The 16,331-nt window shown below is 38.8% G+C and overlaps 36 non-coding genes across 36 annotated transcripts; all 36 read right to left on the bottom strand.

Annotated features, from left to right (window-relative positions):
- Window positions 1-66: 66 nt before the first annotated feature.
- Window positions 67-139, bottom strand: TRNAK-UUU (transfer RNA lysine (anticodon UUU)). The gene has a single exon. It is a non-coding gene; the product is annotated as a tRNA-Lys (tRNA).
- A 107-nt stretch (window positions 140-246) lies between these two features.
- Window positions 247-319, bottom strand: TRNAK-UUU (transfer RNA lysine (anticodon UUU)). Its single transcript has one exon. It is a non-coding gene; the product is annotated as a tRNA-Lys (tRNA).
- Window positions 320-426: 107 nt separating this feature from the next.
- TRNAK-UUU (transfer RNA lysine (anticodon UUU)) lies at window positions 427-499 on the bottom strand. Its single transcript has one exon. It is a non-coding gene; the product is annotated as a tRNA-Lys (tRNA).
- Window positions 500-606: 107 nt separating this feature from the next.
- TRNAK-UUU (transfer RNA lysine (anticodon UUU)) lies at window positions 607-679 on the bottom strand. Its single transcript has one exon. It is a non-coding gene; the product is annotated as a tRNA-Lys (tRNA).
- A 285-nt stretch (window positions 680-964) lies between these two features.
- TRNAK-UUU (transfer RNA lysine (anticodon UUU)) lies at window positions 965-1,037 on the bottom strand. Its single transcript has one exon. It is a non-coding gene; the product is annotated as a tRNA-Lys (tRNA).
- Window positions 1,038-1,321: 284 nt separating this feature from the next.
- TRNAK-UUU (transfer RNA lysine (anticodon UUU)) lies at window positions 1,322-1,394 on the bottom strand. Its single transcript has one exon. It is a non-coding gene; the product is annotated as a tRNA-Lys (tRNA).
- Window positions 1,395-1,501: 107 nt separating this feature from the next.
- TRNAK-UUU (transfer RNA lysine (anticodon UUU)) lies at window positions 1,502-1,574 on the bottom strand. The gene has a single exon. It is a non-coding gene; the product is annotated as a tRNA-Lys (tRNA).
- Window positions 1,575-1,861: 287 nt separating this feature from the next.
- On the bottom strand, window positions 1,862-1,934 carry TRNAK-UUU (transfer RNA lysine (anticodon UUU)). The gene has a single exon. It is a non-coding gene; the product is annotated as a tRNA-Lys (tRNA).
- A 1,726-nt stretch (window positions 1,935-3,660) lies between these two features.
- On the bottom strand, window positions 3,661-3,733 carry TRNAK-UUU (transfer RNA lysine (anticodon UUU)). The gene has a single exon. It is a non-coding gene; the product is annotated as a tRNA-Lys (tRNA).
- Window positions 3,734-4,017: 284 nt separating this feature from the next.
- Window positions 4,018-4,090, bottom strand: TRNAK-UUU (transfer RNA lysine (anticodon UUU)). Its single transcript has one exon. It is a non-coding gene; the product is annotated as a tRNA-Lys (tRNA).
- A 107-nt stretch (window positions 4,091-4,197) lies between these two features.
- On the bottom strand, window positions 4,198-4,270 carry TRNAK-UUU (transfer RNA lysine (anticodon UUU)). The gene has a single exon. It is a non-coding gene; the product is annotated as a tRNA-Lys (tRNA).
- Window positions 4,271-4,557: 287 nt separating this feature from the next.
- TRNAK-UUU (transfer RNA lysine (anticodon UUU)) lies at window positions 4,558-4,630 on the bottom strand. The gene has a single exon. It is a non-coding gene; the product is annotated as a tRNA-Lys (tRNA).
- A 1,188-nt stretch (window positions 4,631-5,818) lies between these two features.
- Window positions 5,819-5,891, bottom strand: TRNAK-UUU (transfer RNA lysine (anticodon UUU)). Its single transcript has one exon. It is a non-coding gene; the product is annotated as a tRNA-Lys (tRNA).
- A 107-nt stretch (window positions 5,892-5,998) lies between these two features.
- On the bottom strand, window positions 5,999-6,071 carry TRNAK-UUU (transfer RNA lysine (anticodon UUU)). Its single transcript has one exon. It is a non-coding gene; the product is annotated as a tRNA-Lys (tRNA).
- Window positions 6,072-6,358: 287 nt separating this feature from the next.
- TRNAK-UUU (transfer RNA lysine (anticodon UUU)) lies at window positions 6,359-6,431 on the bottom strand. The gene has a single exon. It is a non-coding gene; the product is annotated as a tRNA-Lys (tRNA).
- A 652-nt stretch (window positions 6,432-7,083) lies between these two features.
- On the bottom strand, window positions 7,084-7,156 carry TRNAK-UUU (transfer RNA lysine (anticodon UUU)). The gene has a single exon. It is a non-coding gene; the product is annotated as a tRNA-Lys (tRNA).
- Window positions 7,157-7,263: 107 nt separating this feature from the next.
- TRNAK-UUU (transfer RNA lysine (anticodon UUU)) lies at window positions 7,264-7,336 on the bottom strand. The gene has a single exon. It is a non-coding gene; the product is annotated as a tRNA-Lys (tRNA).
- A 287-nt stretch (window positions 7,337-7,623) lies between these two features.
- TRNAK-UUU (transfer RNA lysine (anticodon UUU)) lies at window positions 7,624-7,696 on the bottom strand. Its single transcript has one exon. It is a non-coding gene; the product is annotated as a tRNA-Lys (tRNA).
- Window positions 7,697-8,884: 1,188 nt separating this feature from the next.
- On the bottom strand, window positions 8,885-8,957 carry TRNAK-UUU (transfer RNA lysine (anticodon UUU)). The gene has a single exon. It is a non-coding gene; the product is annotated as a tRNA-Lys (tRNA).
- A 107-nt stretch (window positions 8,958-9,064) lies between these two features.
- On the bottom strand, window positions 9,065-9,137 carry TRNAK-UUU (transfer RNA lysine (anticodon UUU)). Its single transcript has one exon. It is a non-coding gene; the product is annotated as a tRNA-Lys (tRNA).
- Window positions 9,138-9,424: 287 nt separating this feature from the next.
- On the bottom strand, window positions 9,425-9,497 carry TRNAK-UUU (transfer RNA lysine (anticodon UUU)). Its single transcript has one exon. It is a non-coding gene; the product is annotated as a tRNA-Lys (tRNA).
- A 1,179-nt stretch (window positions 9,498-10,676) lies between these two features.
- TRNAK-UUU (transfer RNA lysine (anticodon UUU)) lies at window positions 10,677-10,749 on the bottom strand. The gene has a single exon. It is a non-coding gene; the product is annotated as a tRNA-Lys (tRNA).
- A 107-nt stretch (window positions 10,750-10,856) lies between these two features.
- Window positions 10,857-10,929, bottom strand: TRNAK-UUU (transfer RNA lysine (anticodon UUU)). Its single transcript has one exon. It is a non-coding gene; the product is annotated as a tRNA-Lys (tRNA).
- A 285-nt stretch (window positions 10,930-11,214) lies between these two features.
- Window positions 11,215-11,287, bottom strand: TRNAK-UUU (transfer RNA lysine (anticodon UUU)). Its single transcript has one exon. It is a non-coding gene; the product is annotated as a tRNA-Lys (tRNA).
- Window positions 11,288-11,571: 284 nt separating this feature from the next.
- TRNAK-UUU (transfer RNA lysine (anticodon UUU)) lies at window positions 11,572-11,644 on the bottom strand. Its single transcript has one exon. It is a non-coding gene; the product is annotated as a tRNA-Lys (tRNA).
- A 107-nt stretch (window positions 11,645-11,751) lies between these two features.
- On the bottom strand, window positions 11,752-11,824 carry TRNAK-UUU (transfer RNA lysine (anticodon UUU)). Its single transcript has one exon. It is a non-coding gene; the product is annotated as a tRNA-Lys (tRNA).
- A 287-nt stretch (window positions 11,825-12,111) lies between these two features.
- TRNAK-UUU (transfer RNA lysine (anticodon UUU)) lies at window positions 12,112-12,184 on the bottom strand. Its single transcript has one exon. It is a non-coding gene; the product is annotated as a tRNA-Lys (tRNA).
- Window positions 12,185-13,543: 1,359 nt separating this feature from the next.
- On the bottom strand, window positions 13,544-13,616 carry TRNAK-CUU (transfer RNA lysine (anticodon CUU)). Its single transcript has one exon. It is a non-coding gene; the product is annotated as a tRNA-Lys (tRNA).
- Window positions 13,617-13,901: 285 nt separating this feature from the next.
- Window positions 13,902-13,974, bottom strand: TRNAK-UUU (transfer RNA lysine (anticodon UUU)). The gene has a single exon. It is a non-coding gene; the product is annotated as a tRNA-Lys (tRNA).
- Window positions 13,975-14,081: 107 nt separating this feature from the next.
- On the bottom strand, window positions 14,082-14,154 carry TRNAK-UUU (transfer RNA lysine (anticodon UUU)). Its single transcript has one exon. It is a non-coding gene; the product is annotated as a tRNA-Lys (tRNA).
- A 463-nt stretch (window positions 14,155-14,617) lies between these two features.
- Window positions 14,618-14,690, bottom strand: TRNAK-UUU (transfer RNA lysine (anticodon UUU)). Its single transcript has one exon. It is a non-coding gene; the product is annotated as a tRNA-Lys (tRNA).
- A 107-nt stretch (window positions 14,691-14,797) lies between these two features.
- Window positions 14,798-14,870, bottom strand: TRNAK-UUU (transfer RNA lysine (anticodon UUU)). Its single transcript has one exon. It is a non-coding gene; the product is annotated as a tRNA-Lys (tRNA).
- A 641-nt stretch (window positions 14,871-15,511) lies between these two features.
- Window positions 15,512-15,584, bottom strand: TRNAK-UUU (transfer RNA lysine (anticodon UUU)). Its single transcript has one exon. It is a non-coding gene; the product is annotated as a tRNA-Lys (tRNA).
- A 106-nt stretch (window positions 15,585-15,690) lies between these two features.
- On the bottom strand, window positions 15,691-15,763 carry TRNAK-UUU (transfer RNA lysine (anticodon UUU)). Its single transcript has one exon. It is a non-coding gene; the product is annotated as a tRNA-Lys (tRNA).
- A 107-nt stretch (window positions 15,764-15,870) lies between these two features.
- TRNAK-UUU (transfer RNA lysine (anticodon UUU)) lies at window positions 15,871-15,943 on the bottom strand. Its single transcript has one exon. It is a non-coding gene; the product is annotated as a tRNA-Lys (tRNA).
- Window positions 15,944-16,228: 285 nt separating this feature from the next.
- Window positions 16,229-16,301, bottom strand: TRNAK-UUU (transfer RNA lysine (anticodon UUU)). Its single transcript has one exon. It is a non-coding gene; the product is annotated as a tRNA-Lys (tRNA).
- Between the last annotated feature and the right edge of the window lie 30 nt (window positions 16,302-16,331).

Here is a 16,331-nt window from a genome sequence, read left to right as displayed (position 1 = left end):
CAATAATTTTACTGGAAATTAAATGATCTGAAGTTTAAATTATTTATGATTCTTCAAAAACACAGTCGCCCGAACAGGGACTCGAACCCTGGACCGTTAGGTTAAAAGCCTAACGCTCTACCGACTGAGCTATCCGGGCTCAAGCGAGGTGAACTCCCGTAATAAATGGAATAAGAATTTCAATAATTTTACTGGAAATTAAATGATCTGAAGTTTAAATTATTGATGATTCTTCAAAAACAGAGTCGCCCGAACAGGGACTCGAACCCTGGACCGTTAGGTTAAAAGCCTAACGCTCTACCGACTGAGCTATCCGGGCTCAAGCGAGGTGAACTCACTTAATAATTGGAATTAGAATTTACATAAATTTATTGAAAGTGAAATGATCTTAAGTTTAAATTATTGATGATTCTTCAAAAACATAATGGCCCGAACAGGTACTCGAACCCTGGACCGTTAGGTTAAAAGCCTAACGCTCTACCGACTGAGCTATCCGGGCTCAAGCGAGGTGAACTCACGTAATAATTGGAATTAGAATTTACATAAATTTATTGAAAGTGAAATGATCTGAAGTTTAAATTATTGACGATTCTTTAAAAACAGAGTCGCCCGAAGAGGGACTCGAACCCTGGACCGTTAGGTTAAAAGCCTAACGCTCTACCGACTGAGCTATCCGGGCTGAAACGAAATGAACTCCCGTAATAATTGGGATTAGAATTTCAATGATTTTACTGGAAATTAAATGATCTGAAGTTTAAATTATTGATGATTCTTTAAAAAAAGAGTCGCCCGAACAAGGAGTCGAACCCTGGAGCGTGGTTTGAAGCCTAACGCTCTACCGTCTGAGCTATCCGAGTTGAAACGAAATGAACTCCCGTAATAATTGGGATTAGAATTTCAATAATTTTACTGGAAATTAAATGATCTGAAGTTTAAATTATTGATGATTCTTCAAAAACACAGTCGCCCGAACAGGGACTCGAACCCTGGACCGTTAGGTTAAAAGCCTAACGCTCTACCGACTGAGCTATCCGGGCTCAAGCGAGGTGAACTCCCGTAATAAATGGAATAAGAATTTCAATATTTTACTGGAAATTAAATTATCTGAAGTTTAAATTATTGATGATTCTTCAAAAACAGAATGGCCCGAACAAGGAGTCGAACCCTGGACCGTGGTTTGAAGCCTAACGCTCTACCGACTGAGCTATCCGAGCTGAAACGAAATGAACTCCCGTAATAATTGGGATTAGAATTTCAATAATTTTACTGGAAATTGAATGATCTGAAGTTTAAATTATTGATGATTCTTCAAAAACACAGTCGCCCGAACAGGGACTCGAACCCTGGACCGTTAGGTTAAAAGTCTAACGCTCTACCGACTGAGCTATCCGGGCTCAAGCGAGGTGAACTCCCGTAATAATTGGAATAAGAATTTCAATAATTTTACTGGAAATTAAATGATCTGAAGTTTAAATTATTGATGATTCTTCAAAAACAGAGTCGCCCGAACAGGGACTCGAACCCTGGACCGTTAGGTTAAAAGCCTAACGCTCTACCGACTGAGCTATCCGGGCTCAAGCGAGGTGAACTCACTTAATAATTGGAATTAGAATTTACATAAATTTATTGAAAGTGAAATGATCTTAAGTTTAAATTATTGATGATTCTTCAAAAACATAATGGCCCGAACTGGTACTCGAACCCTGGACCGTTAGGTTAAAAGCTTAACGCTCTACCGACTGAGCTATCCGGGCTCAAGCGAGGTGAACTCACGTAATAATTGGAATTAGAATTTACATAAATTTATTGAAAGTGAAATGATCTGAAGTTTAAATTATTGACGATTCTTTAAAAACAGAGTCGCCCGAAGAGGGACTCGAACCCTGGACCGTTAGGTTAAAAGCCTAACGCTCTACCGACTGAGCTATCCGGGCTGAAACGAAATGAACTCCCGTAATAATTGGGATTAGAATTTCAATAATTTTACTGGAAATTAAATGATCTGAAGTTTAAATTATTGATGATTCTTTAAAAAAAGAGTCGCCCGAACAAGGAGTCGAACCCTGGACCGTGGTTTGAAGCCTAACGCTCTACCGACTGAGCTATCCGAGCTGAAACGAAATGAACTCCCGTAATAATTGGGATTAGAATTTCAATAATTTTACTGGAAATTAAATGATCTGAAGTTTAAATTATTGATGATTCTTTAAAAACAGAGTCGCCCGAACAAGGAGTCGAACCCTGGAGCGTGGTTTGAAGCCTAACGCTCTACCGTCTGAGCTATCCGAGCTGAAACGAAATGAACTCCCGTAATAATTGGGATTAGAATTTCAATAATTTTACTGGAAATTAAATGATCTGAAGTTTAAATTATTGATGATTCTTCAAAAACAGAGTCTCCCGAACAGGGACTCGAACTCTGGAACGTTAGGTTAAAAGCCTAACGCTCTACCGACTGAGCTATCCTGTCTCAAACGAAGGTAAATCCCGTAATAATTGGAATTAGAGTTTACATAAATTTATTGAAAGTGAAATGATCTGAAGTTTAAATTTTTGATGATTCTTCAAAAACAGAATGGCCCGAACAGGTACTCGAACCCTGGACCGTTAGGTTAAAAGCTTAACGCTCTACCGACTGAGCTATCCGGGCTGAAACGAATTGAACTCCCGTAATAATTGGGATTAGAATTTCAATAATTTTACTGGAAATTAAATGATCTGAAGTTTAAATTATTGATGATTCTTTAAAAACAGAGTCGCCCGAACAAGGAGTCGAACCCTGGAGCGTGGTTTGAAGCCTAACGCTCTACCGTCTGAGCTATCCGAGCTGAAACGAAATGAACTCCCGTAATAATTGGGATTAGAATTTCAATAATTTTACTGGAAATTAAATGATCTGAAGTTTAAATTATTGATGATTCTTCAAAAACAGAGTCTCCCGAACAGGGACTCGAACTCTGGAACGTTAGGTTAAAAGCCTAACGCTCTACCGACTGAGCTATCCTGTCTCAAACGAAGGTAAATCCCGTAATAATTGGAATTAGAGTTTACATAAATTTATTGAAAGTGAAATGATCTGAAGTTTAAATTTTTGATGATTCTTCAAAAACAGAATGGCCCGAACAGGTACTCGAACCCTGGACCGTTAGGTTAAAAGCTTAACGCTCTACCGACTGAGCTATCCGGGCTGAAACGAATTGAACTCCCGTAATAATTGGGATTAGAATTTCAATAATTTTACTGGAAATTAAATGATCTGAAGTTTAAATTATTGATGATTCTTCAAAAACACAGTCACCCGAACAAGGAGTCGAACCCTGGACCGTGGTTTGAAGCCTAACGCTCTACCGACTGAGCTATCCGGGCTCAAGCGAGGTGAACTCCCGTAATAAATGGGATAAGAATTTCAATAATTTTACTGGAAATTAAATGATCTGAAGTTTAAATTATTGATGATTCTATAAAAACAGAGTCGCCCGAACAAGGAGTCGAACCCTGGACCGTGGTTTGAAGCCTAACGCTCTACCGACTGAGCTATAAGAGCTGAAACGAATGAAACGAAATGAACTCCCGTAATAATTGGGATTAGAATTTCAATAATTTTACTGGAAATTAAATGATCTGAAGTTTAAATTATTGATGATTCTTCAAAAACACAGTCGCCCGAACAGGGACTCGAACCCTGGACCGTTAGGTTAAAAGCCTAACGCTCTACCGACTGAGCTATCCGGGCTCAAGCGAGGTGAACTCCCGTAATAAATGGAATAAGAATTTCAATATTTTACTGGAAATTAAATTATCTGAAGTTTAAATTATTGATGATTCTTCAAAAACAGAATGGCCCGAACAAGGAGTCGAACCCTGGACCGTGGTTTGAAGCCTAACGCTCTACCGACTGAGCTATCCGAGCTGAAACGAAATGAACTCCCGTAATAATTGGGATTAGAATTTCAATAATTTTACTGGAAATTAAATGATCTGAAGTTTAAATTATTGATGATTCTTCAAAAACACAGTCGCCCGAACAGGGACTCGAACCCTGGACCGTTAGGTTAAAAGTCTAACGCTCTACCGACTGAGCTATCCGGGCTCAAGCGAGGTGAACTCCCGTAATAATTGGAATAAGAATTTCAATAATTTTACTGGAAATTAAATGATCTGAAGTTTAAATTATTGATGATTCTTCAAAAACAGAGTCGCCCGAACAGGGACTCGAACCCTGGACCGTTAGGTTAAAAGCCTAACGCTCTACCGACTGAGCTATCCGGGCTCAAGCGAGGTGAACTCACTTAATAATTGGAATTAGAATTTACATAAATTTATTGAAAGTGAAATGATCTTAAGTTTAAATTATTGATGATTCTTCAAAAACATAATGGCCCGAACTGGTACTCGAACCCTGGACCGTTAGGTTAAAAGCTTAACGCTCTACCGACTGAGCTATCCGGGCTCAAGCGAGGTGAACTCACGTAATAATTGGAATTAGAATTTACATAAATTTATTGAAAGTGAAATGATCTGAAGTTTAAATTATTGACGATTCTTTAAAAACAGAGTCGCCCGAAGAGGGACTCGAACCCTGGACCGTTAGGTTAAAAGCCTAACGCTCTACCGACTGAGCTATCCGGGCTGAAACGAAATGAACTCCCGTAATAATTGGGATTAGAATTTCAATAATTTTACTGGAAATTAAATGATCTGAAGTTTAAATTATTGATGATTCTTTAAAAAAAGAGTCGCCCGAACAAGGAGTCGAACCCTGGACCGTGGTTTGAAGCCTAACGCTCTACCGACTGAGCTATCCGAGCTGAAACGAAATGAACTCCCGTAATAATTGGGATTAGAATTTCAATAATTTTACTGGAAATTAAATGATCTGAAGTTCAAATTATTGATGATTCTTTAAAAACAGAGTCGCCCGAACAAGGAGTCGAACCCTGGAGCGTGGTTTGAAGCCTAACGCTCTACCGTCTGAGCTATCCGAGCTGAAACGAAATGAACTCCCGTAATAATTGGGATTAGAATTTCAATAATTTTACTGGAAATTAAATGATCTGAAGTTTAAATTATTGATGATTCTTCAAAAACAGAGTCTCCCGAACAGGGACTCGAACTCTGGAACGTTAGGTTAAAAGCCTAACGCTCTACCGACTGAGCTATCCTGTCTCAAACGAAGGTAAATCCCGTAATAATTGGAATTAGAGTTTACATAAATTTATTGAAAGTGAAATGATCTGAAGTTTAAATTTTTGATGATTCTTCAAAAACAGAATGGCCCGAACAGGTACTCGAACCCTGGACCGTTAGGTTAAAAGCTTAACGCTCTACCGACTGAGCTATCCGGGCTGAAACGAATTGAACTCCCGTAATAATTGGGATTAGAATTTCAATAATTTTACTGGAAATTAAATGATCTGAAGTTTAAATTATTGATGATTCTTCAAAAACACAGTCACCCGAACAAGGAGTCGAACCCTGGACCGTGGTTTGAAGCCTAACGCTCTACCGACTGAGCTATCCGGGCTCAAGCGAGGTGAACTCCCGTAATAAATGGGATAAGAATTTCAATAATTTTACTGGAAATTAAATGATCTGAAGTTTAAATTATTGATGATTCTATAAAAACAGAGTCGCCCGAACAAGGAGTCGAACCCTGGACCGTGGTTTGAAGCCTAACGCTCTACCGACTGAGCTATACGAGCTGAAACGAATGAAACGAAATGAACTCCCGTAATAATTGGGATTAGAATTTCAATAATTTTACTGGAAATTAAATGATCTGAAGTTTAAATTATTGATGATTCTTAAAAAACACAGTCGCCCGAACAGGGACTCGAACCCTGGACCGTTAGGTTAAAAGTCTAACGCTCTACCGACTGAGCTATCCGGGCTCAAGCGAGGTGAACTCCCGTAATAATTGGAATAAGAATTTCAATAATTTTACTGGAAATTAAATGATCTGAAGTTTAAATTATTGATGATTCTTCAAAAACAGAGTCGCCCGAACAGGGACTCGAACCCTGGACCGTTAGGTTAAAAGCCTAACGCTCTACCGACTGAGCTATCCGGGCTCAAGCGAGGTGAACTCACTTAATAATTGGAATTAGAATTTACATAAATTTATTGAAAGTGAAATGATCTTAAGTTTAAATTATTGATGATTCTTCAAAAACATAATGGCCCGAACTGGTACTCGAACCCTGGACCGTTAGGTTAAAAGCTTAACGCTCTACCGACTGAGCTATCCGGGCTCAAGCGAGGTGAACTCACGTAATAATTGGAATTAGAATTTACATAAATTTATTGAAAGTGAAATGATCTGAAGTTTAAATTATTGACGATTCTTTAAAAACAGAGTCGCCCGAAGAGGGACTCGAACCCTGGACCGTTAGGTTAAAAGCCTAACGCTCTACCGACTGAGCTATCCGGGCTGAAACGAAATGAACTCCCGTAATAATTGGGATTAGAATTTCAATAATTTTACTGGAAATTAAATGATCTGAAGTTTAAATTATTGATGATTCTTCAAAAACAGAATGGCCCGAACAGGTACTCGAACCCTGGACCGTTAGGTTAAAAGCTTAACGCTCTACCGACTGAGCTATCCGGGCTGAAACGAATTGAACTCCCGTAATAATTGGGATTAGAATTTCAATAATTTTACTGGAAATTAAATGATCTGAAGTTTAAATTATTGATGATTCTTCAAAAACACAGTCACCCGAACAAGGAGTCGAACCCTGGACCGTGGTTTGAAGCCTAACGCTCTACCGACTGAGCTATCCGGGCTCAAGCGAGGTGAACTCCCGTAATAAATGGGATAAGAATTTCAATAATTTTACTGGAAATTAAATGATCTGAAGTTTAAATTATTGATGATTCTATAAAAACAGAGTCGCCCGAACAAGGAGTCGAACCCTGGACCGTGGTTTGAAGCCTAACGCTCTACCGACTGAGCTATACGAGCTGAAACGAATGAAACGAAATGAACTCCCGTAATAATTGGGATTAGAATTTCAATAATTTTACTGGAAATTAAATGATCTGAAGTTTAAATTATTGATGATTCTTCAAAAACACAGTCGCCCGAACAGGGACTCGAACCCTGGACCGTTAGGTTAAAAGTCTAACGCTCTACCGACTGAGCTATCCGGGCTCAAGCGAGGTGAACTCCCGTAATAATTGGAATAAGAATTTCAATAATTTTACTGGAAATTAAATGATCTGAAGTTTAAATTATTGATGATTCTTCAAAAACAGAGTCGCCCGAACAGGGACTCGAACCCTGGACCGTTAGGTTAAAAGCCTAACGCTCTACCGACTGAGCTATCCGGGCTCAAGCGAGGTGAACTCACTTAATAATTGGAATTAGAATTTACATAAATTTATTGAAAGTGAAATGATCTTAAGTTTAAATTATTGATGATTCTTCAAAAACATAATGGCCCGAACTGGTACTCGAACCCTGGACCGTTAGGTTAAAAGCTTAACGCTCTACCGACTGAGCTATCCGGGCTCAAGCGAGGTGAACTCACGTAATAATTGGAATTAGAATTTACATAAATTTATTGAAAGTGAAATGATCTGAAGTTTAAATTATTGACGATTCTTTAAAAACAGAGTCGCCCGAAGAGGGACTCGAACCCTGGACCGTTAGGTTAAAAGCCTAACGCTCTACCGACTGAGCTATCCGGGCTGAAACGAAATGAACTCCCGTAATAATTGGGATTAGAATTTCAATAATTTTACTGGAAATTAAATGATCTGAAGTTTAAATTATTGATGATTCTTTAAAAAAAGAGTCGCCCGAACAAGGAGTCGAACCCTGGACCGTGGTTTGAAGCCTAACGCTCTACCGACTGAGCTATCCGAGCTGAAACGAAATGAACTCCCGTAATAATTGGGATTAGAATTTCAATAATTTTACTGGAAATTAAATGATCTGAAGTTTAAATTATTGATGATTCTTTAAAAACAGAGTCGCCCGAACAAGGAGTCGAACCCTGGAGCGTGGTTTGAAGCCTAACGCTCTACCGTCTGAGCTATCCGAGCTGAAACGAAATGAACTCCCGTAATAATTGGGATTAGAATTTCAATAATTTTACTGGAAATTAAATGATCTGAAGTTTAAATTATTGATGATTCTTCAAAAACAGAGTCGCCCGAACAGGGACTCGAACTCTGGAACGTTAGGTTAAAAGCCTAACGCTCTACCGACTGAGCTATCCTGTCTCAAACGAAGGTAAATCCCGTAATAATTGGAATTAGAGTTTACATAAATTTATTGAAAGTGAAATGATCTGAAGTTTAAATTTTTGATGATTCTTCAAAAACAGAATGGCCCGAACAGGTACTCGAACCCTGGACCGTTAGGTTAAAAGCTTAACGCTCTACCGACTGAGCTATCCGGGCTGAAACGAATTGAACTCCCGTAATAATTGGGATTAGAATTTCAATAATTTTACTGGAAATTAAATGATCTGAAGTTTAAATTATTGATGATTCTTCAAAAACACAGTCACCCGAACAAGGAGTCGAACCCTGGACCGTGGTTTGAAGCCTAACGCTCTACCGACTGAGCTATCCGGGCTCAAGCGAGGTGAACTCCCGTAATAAATGGGATAAGAATTTCAATAATTTTACTGGAAATTAAATGATCTGAAGTTTAAATTATTGATGATTCTATAAAAACAGAGTCGCCCGAACAAGGAGTCGAACCCTGGACCGTGGTTTGAAGCCTAACGCTCTACCGACTGAGCTATACGAGCTGAAACGAATGAAACGAAATGAACTCCCGTAATAATTGGGATTAGAATTTCAATAATTTTACTGGAAATTAAATGATCTGAAGTTTAAATTATTGATGATTCTTCAAAAACACAGTCGCCCGAACAGGGACTCGAACCCTGGACCGTTAGGTTAAAAGTCTAACGCTCTACCGACTGAGCTATCCGGGCTCAAGCGAGGTGAACTCCCGTAATTATTGGAATAAGAATTTCAATAATTTTACTGGAAATTAAATGATCTGAAGTTTAAATTATTGATGATTCTTCAAAAACAGAGTCGCCCGAACAGGGACTCGAACCCTGGACCGTTAGGTTAAAAGCCTAACGCTCTACCGACTGAGCTATCCGGGCTCAAGCGAGGTGAACTCACTTAATAATTGGAATTAGAATTTACATAAATTTATTGAAAGTGAAATGATCTTAAGTTTAAATTATTGATGATTCTTCAAAAACATAATGGCCCGAACTGGTACTCGAACCCTGGACCGTTAGGTTAAAAGCTTAACGCTCTACCGACTGAGCTATCCGGGCTCAAGCGAGGTGAACTCACGTAATAATTGGAATTAGAATTTACATAAATTTATTGAAAGTGAAATGATCTGAAGTTTAAATTATTGACGATTCTTTAAAAACAGAGTCGCCCGAAGAGGGACTCGAACCCTGGACCGTTAGGTTAAAAGCCTAACGCTCTACCGACTGAGCTATCCGGGCTGAAACGAAATGAACTCCCGTAATAATTGGGATTAGAATTTCAATAATTTTACTGGAAATTAAATGATCTGAAGTTTAAATTATTGATGATTCTTTAAAAAAAGAGTCGCCCGAACAAGGAGTCGAACCCTGGACCGTGGTTTGAAGCCTAACGCTCTACCGACTGAGCTATCCGAGCTGAAACGAAATGAACTCCCGTAATAATTGGGATTAGAATTTCAATAATTTTACTGGAAATTAAATGATCTGAAGTTTAAATTATTGATGATTCTTTAAAAACAGAGTCGCCCGAACAAGGAGTCGAACCCTGGAGCGTGGTTTGAAGCCTAACGCTCTACCGTCTGAGCTATCCGAGCTGAAACGAAATGAACTCCCGTAATAATTGGGATTAGAATTTCAATAATTTTACTGGAAATTAAATGATCTGAAGTTTAAATTATTGATGATTCTTCAAAAACAGAGTCGCCCGAACAGGGACTCGAACTCTGGAACGTTAGGTTAAAAGCCTAACGCTCTACCGACTGAGCTATCCTGTCTCAAACGAAGGTAAATCCCGTAATAATTGGAATTAGAGTTTACATAAATTTATTGAAAGTGAAATGATCTGAAGTTTAAATTTTTGATGATTCTTCAAAAACAGAATGGCCCGAACAGGTACTCGAACCCTGGACCGTTAGGTTAAAAGCTTAACGCTCTACCGACTGAGCTATCCGGGCTGAAACGAATTGAACTCCCGTAATAATTGGGATTAGAATTTCAATAATTTTACTGGAAATTAAATGATCTGAAGTTCAAATTATTGATGATTCTTCAAAAACACAGTCACCCGAACAAGGAGTCGAACCCTGGACCGTGGTTTGAAGCCTAACGCTCTACCGACTGAGCTATCCGGGCTCAAGCGAGGTGAACTCCCGTAATAAATGGGATAAGAATTTCAATAATTTTACTGGAAATTAAATGATCTGAAGTTTAAATTATTGATGATTCTATAAAAACAGAGTCGCCCGAACAAGGAGTCGAACCCTGGACCGTGGTTTGAAGCCTAACGCTCTACCGACTGAGCTATACGAGCTGAAACGAAATGAACTCCCGTAATAATTGGGATTAGAATTTCAATAATTTTACTGGAAATTAAATGATCTGAAGTTTAAATTATTGATGATTCTTCAAAAACAGAGTCGCCCGAACAGGGACTCGAACCCTGGACCGTTAGGTTAAAAGCCTAACGCTCTACCGACTGACCTATTCGGGCTCAAGCGAGGTGAACTCACGTAATAATTGGAATTAGAATTTACATAAATTTATTGAAAGTGAAATGATCTTAAGTTTAAATTATTGATGATTCTTCAAAAACATAATGGCCCGAACAGGTACTCGAACCCTGGACCGTTAGGTTAAAAGCCTAACGCTCTACCGACTGAGCTATCCGGGCTCAAGCGAGGTGAACTCCCGTAATAAATGGAATAAGAATTTCAATAATTTTACTGGAAATTAAATGATCTGAAGTTTAAATTATTGATGATTCTTCAAAAACAGAATGGCCCGAACAAGGAGTCGAACCCTGGACCGTGGTTTGAAGCCTAACGCTCTACCGACTGAGCTATCCGAGTTGAAACGAAATGAACTCCCGTAATAATTGGGATTAGAATTTCAATAATTTTACTGGAAATTAAATGATCTGAAGTTTAAATTATTGATGATTCTTCAAAAACACAGTCGCCCGAACAGGGACTCGAACCCTGGACCGTTAGGTTAAAAGCCTAACGCTCTACCGACTGAGCTATCCGGGCTCAACCGAGGTGAACTCCCGTAATAAATGGAATAAGAATTTCAATATTTTACTGGAAATTAAATTATCTGAAAATTAAATTATTGATGATTCTTCAAAAACAGAATGGCCCGAACAAGGAGTCGAACCCTGGACCGTGGTTTGAAGCCTAACGCTCTACCGACTGAGCTATCCGAGCTGAAACGAAATGAACTCCCGTAATAATTGGGATTAGAATTTCAATAATTTTACTGGAAATTAAATGATCTGAAGTTTAAATTATTGATGATTCTTCAAAAACACAGTCGCCCGAACAGGGACTCGAACCCTGGACCGTTAGGTTAAAAGTCTAACGCTCTACCGACTGAGCTATCCGGGCTCAAGCGAGGTGAACTCCCGTAATAATTGGAATAAGAATTTCAATAATTTTACTGGAAATTAAATGATCTGAAGTTTAAATTATTGATGATTCTTCAAAAACAGAGTCGCCCGAACAGGGACTCGAACCCTGGACCGTTAGGTTAAAAGCCTAACGCTCTACCGACTGAGCTATCCGGGCTCAAGCGAGGTGAACTCACTTAATAATTGGAATTAGAATTTACATAAATTTATTGAAAGTGAAATGATCTTAAGTTTAAATTATTGATGATTCTTCAAAAACATAATGGCCCGAACTGGTACTCGAACCCTGGACCGTTAGGTTAAAAGCTTAACGCTCTACCGACTGAGCTATCCGGGCTCCAGCGAGGTGAACTCACGTAATAATTGGAATTAGAATTTACATAAATTTATTGAAAGTGAAATGATCTGAAGTTTAAATTATTGACGATTCTTTAAAAACAGAGTCGCCCGAAGAGGGACTCGAACCCTGGACCGTTAGGTTAAAAGCCTAACGCTCTACCGACTGAGCTATCCGGGCTGAAACGAAATGAACTCCCGTAATAATTGGGATTAGAATTTCAATAATTTTACTGGAAATTAAATGATCTGAAGTTTAAATTATTGATGATTCTTTAAAAAAAGAGTCGCCCGAACAAGGAGTCGAACCCTGGACCGTGGTTTGAAGCCTAACGCTCTACCGACTGAGCTATCCGAGCTGAAACGAAATGAACTCCCGTAATAATTGGGATTAGAATTTCAATAATTTTACTGGGAATTAAATGATCTGAAGTTTAAATTATTGATGATTCTTTAAAAACAGAGTCGCCCGAACAAGGAGTCGAACCCTGGAGCGTGGTTTGAAGCCTAACGCTCTACCGTCTGAGCTATCCGAGCTGAAACGAAATGAACTCCCGTAATAATTGGGATTAGAATTTCAATAATTTTACTGGAAATTAAATGATCTGAAGTTTAAATTATTGATGATTCTTCAAAAACAGAGTCGCCCGAACAGGGACTCGAACTCTGGAACGTTAGGTTAAAAGCCTAACGCTCTACCGACTGAGCTATCCTGTCTCAAACGAAGGTAAATCCCGTAATAATTGGAATTAGAGTTTACATAAATTTATTGAAAGTGAAATGATCTGAAGTTTAAATTTTTGATGATTCTTCAAAAACAGAATGGCCCGAACAGGTACTCGAACCCTGGACCGTTAGGTTAAAAGCTTAACGCTCTACCGACTGAGCTATCCGGGCTGAAACGAATTGAACTCCCGTAATAATTGGGATTAGAATTTCAATAATTTTACTGGAAATTAAATGATCTGAAGTTTAAATTATTGATGATTCTTCAAAAACACAGTCACCCGAACAAGGAGTCGAACCCTGGACCGTGGTTTGAAGCCTAACGCTCTACCGACTGAGCTATCCGGGCTCAAGCGAGGTGAACTCCCGTAATAAATGGGATAAGAATTTCAATAATTTTACTGGAAATTAAATGATCTGAAGTTTAAATTATTGATGATTCTATAAAAACAGAGTCGCCCGAACAAGGAGTCGAACCCTGGACCGTGGTTTGAAGCCTAACGCTCTACCGACTGAGCTATACGAGCTGAAACGAAATGAACTCCCGTAATAATTGGGATTAGAATTTCAATAATTTTACTGGAAATTAAATGATCTGAAGTTTAAATTATTGATGATTCTTCAAAAACAGAGTCGCCCGAACAGGGACTCGAACCCTGGACCGTTAGGTTAAAAGCCTAACGCTCTACCGACTGACCTATCCTGTCTCAAACGAAGTTAAATCCCGTAATATTTGGAATTAGAGTTTACATAAATTTATTGAAAGTGAAATGATCTGAAGTTTAAATTATTGACGATTCTTTAAAAACAGATTCGCCAGAACAGGGACTCGAACCCTGGACCGTTAGGTTAAGAGCCTAACGCTCTACCGACTGAGCTATCCGGGCTGAAACGAAATGAACTCCCGTAATAATTGGGATTAGAATTTCAATAATTTTACTGGAAATTAAATGATCTGAAGTTTAAATTATTGATGATTCTTCAAAAACAGAATGGCCCGAACAAGGAGTCGAACCCTGGACCGTGGTTTGAAGCCTAACGCTCTACCGACTGAGCTATCCGAGCTGAAACGAAATGAACTCCCGTAATAATTGGGATTAGAATTTCAATAATTTTACTGGAAATTAAATGATCTGAAGTTTAAATTATTGATGATTCTTCAAAAACAGAGTCGCCCGAACAGGGACTCGAACCCTGGACCGTTAGGTTAAAAGCCTAACGCTCTACCGACTGAGCTATCCGGGCTCAAGCGAGGTGAACTCACGTAATAATTGGAATTAGAATTTACATAAATTTATTGAAAGTGAAATGATCTTAAGTTTAAATTATTGATGATTCTTCAAAAACATAATGGCCCGAACAGGTACTCGAACCCTGGACCGTTAGGTTAAAAGCCTAACGCTCTACCGACTGAGCTATCCGGGCTCAAGCGAGGTGAACTCCCGTAATAAATGGAATAAGAATTTCAATAATTTTACTGGAAATTAAATGATCTGAAGTTTAAATTATTGATGATTCTTCAAAAACAGAATGGCCCGAACAAGGAGTCGAACCCTGGACCGTGGTTTGAAGCCTAACGCTCTACCGACTGAGCTATCCGAGCTGAAACGAAATGAACTCCCGTAATAATTGGGATTAGAATTTCAATAATTTTACTGGAAATTAAATGATCTGAAGTTTAAATTATTGATGATTCTTCAAAAACACAGTCACCCGAACAAGGAGTCGAACCCTGGACCGTGGTTTGAAGCCTAACGCTCTACCGACTGAGCTATCCGAGCTGAAACGAAATGAACTCCCGTAATAATTGGGATTAGAATTTCAATAATTTTACTGGAAATTAAATGATCTGAAGTTTAAATTATTGATGATTCTTCAAAAACAGAGTCGCCCGAACAGGGACTCGAACCCTGGACCGTTAGGTTAAAAGCCTAACGCTCTACCGACTGAGCTATCCGGGCTCAAGCGAGGTGAACTCACGTAATAATTGGAATTAGAATTTACATAAATTTATTGAAAGTGAAATGATCTTAAGTTTAAATTATTGATGATTCTTCAAAAACATAATGGCCCGAACAGGTACTCGAACCCTGGACCGTTAGGTTAAAAGCCTAACGCTCTACCGACTGAGCTATCCGGGCTCAAGCGAGGTGAACTCCCGTAATAAATGGAATAAGAATTTCAATAATTTTACTGGAAATTAAATGATCTGAAGTTTAAATTATTGATGATTCTTCAAAAACAGAATGGCCCGAACAAGGAGTCGAACCCTGGACCGTGGTTTGAAGCCTAACGCTCTACCGACTGAGCTATCCGAGCTGAAACGAAATGAACTCCCGTAATAATTGGGATTAGAATTTCAATAATTTTACTGGAAATTAAATTATCTGAAGTTTAAATTATTGATGATTCTTCAAAAACACAGTCACCCGAACAAGGAGTCGAACCCTGGACCGTGGTTTGAAGCCTAACGCTCTACCGACTGAGCTATCCGGGCTCAAGCGAGGTGAACTCCCGTAATAAATGGGATAAGAATTTCAATAATTTTACTGGAAATTAAATGATCTGAAGTTTAAATTATTGATGATTCTATAAAAACAGAGTCGCCCGAACAAGGAGTCGAACCCTGGACCGTGGTTTGAAGCCTAACGCTCTACCGACTGAGCTATACGAGCTGAAACGAAATGAACTCCCGTAATAATTGGGATTAGAATTTCAATAATTTTACTGGAAATTAAATGATCTGAAGTTTAAATTATTGATGATTCTTCAAAAACAGAGTCGCCCGAACAGGGACTCGAACCCTGGACCGTTAGGTTAAAAGCCTAACGCTCTACCGACTGAGCTATCCGGGCTCAAGCGAGGTGAACTCACGTAATAATTGGAATTAGAATTTACATAAATTTATTGAAAGTGAAATGATCTTAAGTTTAAATTATTGATGATTCTTCAAAAAATAATGGCCCGAACAGGTACTCGAACCCTGGACCGTTAGGTTAAAAGCCTAACGCTCTACCGACTGAGCTATCCGGGCTCAAGCGAGGTGAACTCACGTAATAATTGGAATTAGAATTTACATAAATTTATTGAAAGTGAAATGATCTGAAGTTTAAATTATTGACGATTCTTTAAAAACAGAGTCGCCCGAACAGGGACTCGAACCCTGGACCGTTAGGTTAAAAGCTTAACGCTCTACCGACTGAGCTATCCGGGCTGAAACGAAATGAACTCCCGTAATAATTGGGATTAGAATTTCAATAATTTTACTGGAAATTAAATGATCTGAAGTTTAAATTATTGATGATTCTTCAAAAACACAGTCGCCCGAACAAGGAGTCGAACCCTGGACCGTGGTTTGAAGCCTAACGCTCTACCGACTGAGCTATCCGAGCTGAAACGAAATGAACTCCCGTAATAATTGGGATTAGAATTTCAATAATTTTACTGGAAATTAAATGATCTGAAGTTTAAATTATTGATGATTCTTCAAAAACACAGTCGCCCGAACAGGGACTCGAACCCTGGACCGTTAGGTTAAAAGCCTAACGCTCTACCGACTGAGCTATCCGGGCTCAAGCGAGGTGAACTCACGTAATAATTGG

This window comes from Phalangium opilio, unplaced genomic scaffold, assembly GCF_054372755.1.
Source record: "Phalangium opilio isolate 3A_F unplaced genomic scaffold, DU_Popi_V2 ptg001170l_1, whole genome shotgun sequence".
Taxonomy (NCBI): Eukaryota; Metazoa; Arthropoda; class Arachnida; order Opiliones; family Phalangiidae; genus Phalangium; species Phalangium opilio.
This window is presented reverse-complemented; position numbering and strand designations above follow the sequence as displayed.